Source organism: Terrapene carolina, unplaced genomic scaffold, assembly GCF_002925995.2.
Source record: "Terrapene carolina triunguis isolate 2854851 unplaced genomic scaffold, T_m_triunguis-2.0 Scaffold235, whole genome shotgun sequence".
NCBI lineage: Eukaryota > Metazoa > Chordata > Testudines > Emydidae > Terrapene > Terrapene triunguis.
The window spans coordinates 3,348,417-3,354,604 of record NW_020664586.1 but is presented as its reverse complement, the minus strand read 5'-3'; positions in this window follow the sequence as shown (position 1 = coordinate 3,354,604).

Sequence of the window (6,188 nt, the reverse complement as noted above, 5' to 3'; positions counted from 1 at the left end):
GCCCAGTATCCTGTCTTCCAACAGGGGCCAATGCCAGGTGCCCCACAGGGAATGAACTGAACAGGTAATCATCAAGTGACCCTTTCCATGTCGCTCATTCCCAGCTTCTGGCAAACAGCGGCTAGGAACACTGTCCCTGCCCATCCTGGCTAATAGCCATTGATGGACCTATCATTCCCCTGTCATACTGTTTAAATAGGACTATGTAGTACTATAGTAAATGAAACAATTAAGGTCTTTTGGGTAATGCTGAGTGCTAATTTGGCTCCTGAACCATGGAGGTTTGCGTATCACTGCTTTATAGCAGGAGAATCGGCCCTAAATGAGAAGCGAATCAAGCCCCTATGGTTTCTGCTGTGCCCTGTAAAAGGCTTCAGGGGAACATACAAGAATCTGTCAAAATTTGTGTAAGGCATCAGGTTCTCCCTTCCTTCCAGTGCCCAGCATATACAATGCTCCTGAGTCACTTGGGTGCTGTCATCTTCTGCTCAGGGCCCGAAACCCCAACAGGAAGGGAAATCCCATCAGCTCAGGGCTCTGCTAAGCCCCTTGCTTACCCCACCGCTCCAGCTGGGCAATGAGGATGACTTTCATAGCACCCACCCAGAATGGTACATGGGCCTGTAGGAGGGTTGGGGGCTACAGCTGAGGAGGGGATGGGTATTCCCAGTAAAAAGCAAGGCTGTCATTAAGAAGGAGAAGCAGGAGTAGCAGGGAGCCCCGTGGGAGGGGAAGAAGTGAGAACCTGCTGGGGGAAAAGGGGCCTCCAGCGAGAAATCCCTGGCTGGTGGCACTCAGCCATAGAGCAGGGGAGACGCCTGCAGAGACCAAGTGGAGGGGGTGAGAGTTTGCAGAAGGAGAGCTCAAGGGCGGGGCCAGATTTACATCTCCTTATGTTTAGTAAGGCCGTGGTGGGACCATGGTTGAAGATCAGTAGGGAAGAAGTGCCTCTGTTTTTGATTTCTAGTCCCTTGTCAATGGGGTGCTTTGGATTGGTAAGATCCCCTTGGATACCTCACTGTCTGTTCCCAAAAGGTTAGCTGGGGGGATGTTCCCCTCCAGGAGATCTGACCCCAGCTTTCCCTTAAGCCCTGATCTACAGAAGAGGGGTCTGGCATTTTAAATGCAGATTTTTCACCCTCCTCCTGGGAAAGATCCTCCCTACAAAAGGTGGGCGGACTCTCTGGTCCCCCCTCATCTTCTGTCTGGACTTCCCTCTCTGGGTCAGACACCCCTGTGTCCCCCAAAAGGGAAAGTAACCCTGGTCCAGCTGTGGGCTCACAGCTACCAGCTATGACAGACCCTTCACTGGCCAGCAAAATTCCCTCAGGTTGAGCTTGCTTCCAGTTACAGAGTCCTTGGGGTCTGTTCCCACCGCAGCGGTCACCAGGACCCCAACTTCCACCTTCGGGATACATGTCTCTGTGCACCCCAGGGCAAGCCTTGTTCCCTGCTGACCTGCAACTTCCTGGCAATCAGCAGCTGGGGTGGCCCCCCCTGCTACAAGATGGAACATTCCCCTCCCCCGGGGAGATGATTACGGGACAGGAGCTGGCTTCGTCCAGCCCCTCCCTCTGGAACTTGCCTTGAGCTACAGGAACTGGCTACAACCATCCCTGCCCCCAGAGCTGCATTCTTTACTACTACAGAGGAATCTAAGGGTATGTCTACACTACAGGATTAATCCGAATTTAGATAATTCGAATTTGGGAAACAGGTTGTATAAATTCGATTGTGCGCGGCCACACTAAGCACCTTAATTCGGTTTTAAACCACATTAATTCGGTGGTGTGCGGCCACACTACCCCATTAACTTAAACACAGTAATTCGGTGGTGTGCGTCCACACTAACCCTAATTCGAATTAACAAAATCGATTTAGGCTCTACTCCGTTCGTCGAGGTGGAGTACAGAAATCGATTTAAAGGGCCCTTTAATTCGAATTAACTGGCTCTGTAGTGTGGACGGGTGAAGGGTTAATTCGGATTAAGGCAGCTAAATCCGAATTAAAGTCCTAGTGTAGACCAGGCCAAAGAGACACCCTCCTATTCCCCCAGCAGTCCATGTGACTTTACCCCCCCCTCCCCCCGGGGCTTTCAGCACAAGATTCCTTCTCACTGCTAACCAACCCTGGGACATAGTCTGCCACATTAAAGAAATCATTCCCTAGTAGAAATGGTGCAAAATTGTGTGCCACTGTTGCAACAGTCAGTTCAGCCTGCAAACCCCTAGTTTGCATGTGTAGTTTAGATAAAGGTGCAAGGAATTTGTAACCTCCCACCAGTTCTAATTCTGCCATTTTCTCTGGCAACAAATCCTTCTCCTGGATCAGGTCCCTCCTGACCACAGAAATCTCAGCCCCCGTATCTCTCAATCCAACAAGTAATCTACCATTAAGTTTAACAGCATGCATATGCTCCCTGCTTGGTTGTGTAGAAGCAAGCTTTACAAATCCTGTGTGGAAAGAGGCAGCAGCGGGGCTCTGAGAAGAAGCAGCTTCATGTGTTACTTGCTGCCTGTTTCCACTCAGCAAGGGACATTTATTCCTCAGGTTCCCAGTGGACTTACATTATAGCACCTCTTGGGCTCCTCTACTTGTACAGGAGATTTGGGGTGTGGGGAGGTGAATGCCCAGCCTCCTTTTCCCAGGGGTAAAATGGTGATTCTGCTTTCCCCCAGCCCTGTACCCCTCTGCCAGTGGTTTATGTTTAATTGCAGCTTGTGCTTGCTCATAAGAGTCTGCATACCCAGCTAATTCACCCACTGCATTTACCTTTTTTTGTCCCACAAATACTGTTTTACATCATCACTGCACATATTCAGGAATTGTTCCTGAGTAACCAAATCACACATTCCTTCAAAGCTTGTAATAGGGTGACCAGACAGCAAGTGTGAAAAATCGGGACGGGGGTGGGGGGTAATAGGAGCCTATATAAGAAAAAGACCCAAAAATCGGGACTGTCCCTATAAAATCGGGACATCTGGTCACCCTAGCTTGTAATGCCATTCCCCCTCACCCACTTATCTACCAAATTTCTCATATCATTTACATAAGCCACATTACTCAATCCAGGTTCCCTCTTAAGACTCCTGAATTTAACCCTGTAGGTTTCAGGTGTAACCTGAAACTGTTTCAAAACCAGCTCCTTAAATTTACCATAGTTTGAAGCATCATCAATAGGCATCTTATTGCATATGTCCAGAGCTCTGCCAGTCAATTTTGCTATCAATGTGGTCATCTTTTGATCTTCAGGGATTGCATGGCGGGTGCACAGTCTCTCAAAGGTAATGAAATATTCAGCAATATCTTGAGCCAGCTGAAGGCAAAATGGAGGGGGTCTTCCAGGGGTTTACATAGACTTTCTCTTGTGGGTGGATACCCCTCCCTCTCCCGTGTAGAATTCCAGCTACAAGATGGAGTTTTGGCATCACATGCGCAAGTCACATGTCCATGCATGACTCAGAACTTAAAGGTAGCAGCCATGGTTCACATGCTACCTTGAACGTCCTCATGTAGACTTCTTATGTGGATTGGAGCCTTCCAAAAGCCATTGTCCATTAACAGGGCCTGCTCCAGGTACCAGCTAAGGAAGCAGGTGCTTGGGGCGGCCAATACAAAGGGGCGGCACATCCGGGTCTTCGGCGACAATTCAGCGGCAGGTCCCTCAGTCCCGCCACCGAACTGCCGCCGAAGAATGAAGCAGCGCGATTGAGCTGCTGCCGAAGTGCGCCGATCGCCCTTTTTTTTTTCCCGCCGCTTGGGGCGGCAGAAAACCTGGAACCAGCCCTGTCCATTAAGTGCTTCTTGACTGGGCACTTAACTTACAAATTCCTTTTTAAAGAAGCTGACCAAATACCTTACTAAGGCTATTTAAAATCAAACAAGTATACAGCCAATATTCATAACTTCAAATACAAAAATGATACATGCATACAAATAGGATGAATAGATTCAGTAGATCATAACCTTTACAGAGATATGTTACATGGCATATGTAGCATAAAACATATTCCAGTTATGTCATATATACATTCATAAGCATATTTCCATAAAGCCTTATGGGGTGCACTGTCACAGGTTATTCCATCAGAGAGCTTAAGAACAGCAGAAAACCCTGTGCATGCATGAACATACGTGTGCCCGCGTGTGTGCCCACACATGCACATACTTATATACACACAGACCCCCATCCATGTTTGTGTCATCTGCTGTTAGAGAAAGGACTGCGCTTTCGACGTGCACGGGACCTGTTGGGAAGCAGCCTCTACAGAGAACAGAGAAGGGAAAAACAATCAAGCACCAATATCCAGACAGCCTGGCTGAGACACCAGCAGCCATAACTATCAGTCCTTCCATGATGGCCAACACGCAGAGGAAGAGGTGAGTGAATCTAATGGTACTACTGTGTATTGCTGGGGCAGGGGCCTGTGGCCAGGAGGGAGTGTCCTATGGCAAGGAGTCTTCCTGAAGCAAGGAAAAGTCCCCCCGTTACTGAAATTTGGCAGGAAGAGCCTCTCAAATGTGGGCATAAACTGCTTCTTTATCCTTGAGCAGATAACCAGGCTTGGCAGAATTCGAATTTTTTTTTTTCATTTCAACGGATAATATCAATGTTTATTTTTAAACATTTTTTTATTTTTATCAATTTAATTTTTCACAGCTGTGCAAGCTTATGGATTTTAAGCATTTTTAATTTTTTTGTCAGCTATTTCAACTTTCACAGTTGTTGGAAATTATCGGGGAGTGTCAGACAATAATTAGTAACAATAGATGCTGAGATTCAAAAAGTTAAAGCTTTATAATTATTAAATCACAAATTGTCAACATCAGCTGTCAAAATATACAATGTAAATTTTAAATCAAACTCTAATCAGTTCTCAAGCAGCATTTTTCTAACTTTGCTGCTCTCTAAATTTTGATTATTATAGGTGAAAATATTTTTTTGTCATTTTGCGTGTGTCTGGTGAAATCAATGTTTACCAATGTTTATGGATAAAAATCTAATCCAATTGGCTGTGTGGTTTCACTAGCAATAAGTGATGCATTAAGCCAGCAGAGTTATAGTGTTTAATATGCTGTGAAGCCAGCAGTATCTGCTGAGGTTCTGCTATTAATGCCAGTAGCAGCCAGGTACTTTGCTTTTATAGCTGCACCTCAGGTCCTTCACCAATCTGAGTCCCGCCTGAAACCTTATCCTCTCTCTTCAGTTCCACTCATCATACTACCTATATAACTAGTTTAGGTGCAATCTCGCCCCCAGAGAGATCAGGCTTGGGGAATGACACTGTGCCCTTGAGAACTCGGCATTCCTTTAGGGATGCATCAATATGTTGGCTTTGAAATGCAGAGCTGTAGCTGTGGACTCTGGATGGTCAACAACAGGGAACTTAGTGGTGAGCGTTGCCCTAGGATCCTGTGTGCTTTGTGCTGGAGGTCCTCTACCCAAACATATTGTCCTCTTGTGTTGATGCTGTGCTTTTAAAATTCTCCTGCAGAATCTGCTCCCAGCCCAACTTGCGCCTGGACCTTTCCAAGCTGTGTATCTGTTTTGCAATTAAAAATTACCGTGTCCCCAACCCCATGAACAAAAGACAAGGGCCCATTTCCTCCCCTCCTACAGCTGAGGGGAAAGCTGCCAGTGTCCGGCAGTACTGCTGTTCTGAGCAGCAAGGTGAGTGTGAGGTGCCCTCCCACAACCCCCTAGAATGCACTCATGAGACCTCCAGGAATCTCCTCCACCTCAGCAGCGGCAGTATGGATGGCTCACAAAGCCACCATGTTCTCCCTGGCCGACTTTCCCGCAGGTGGATGTCCAGACTTCCACTGTCGCTTGACAGAGTCACAGATGGGGAGCTATTACTGCTCAGGGTAGAAGATGTAGCTGTTCCTCCAATACTTTACCCCTCCCGCGCTGACTATTCATGTCCCCTGCAGCTGTGGGGAGCAGAGCACCCACAGAGTGGCTAGAAAAGGAAGACTGGAAAGTTGGGCTTACTCAGGACATCTCGGTTCTCTTTCTGGGTCTGCCACTGCCACTTTGGACAACCAATTTGTCTTCTCTCTTCTTCTGTTTCCCCATCTGTTAATGTCTTGTCTGTAAACTCTTCCCAGCCGAGACCACCTATTACTGTGTGTATGTACAGCGCCTAGCACCCTGGCATCCTGATCTCAACCAGGGCCTCTAGGCA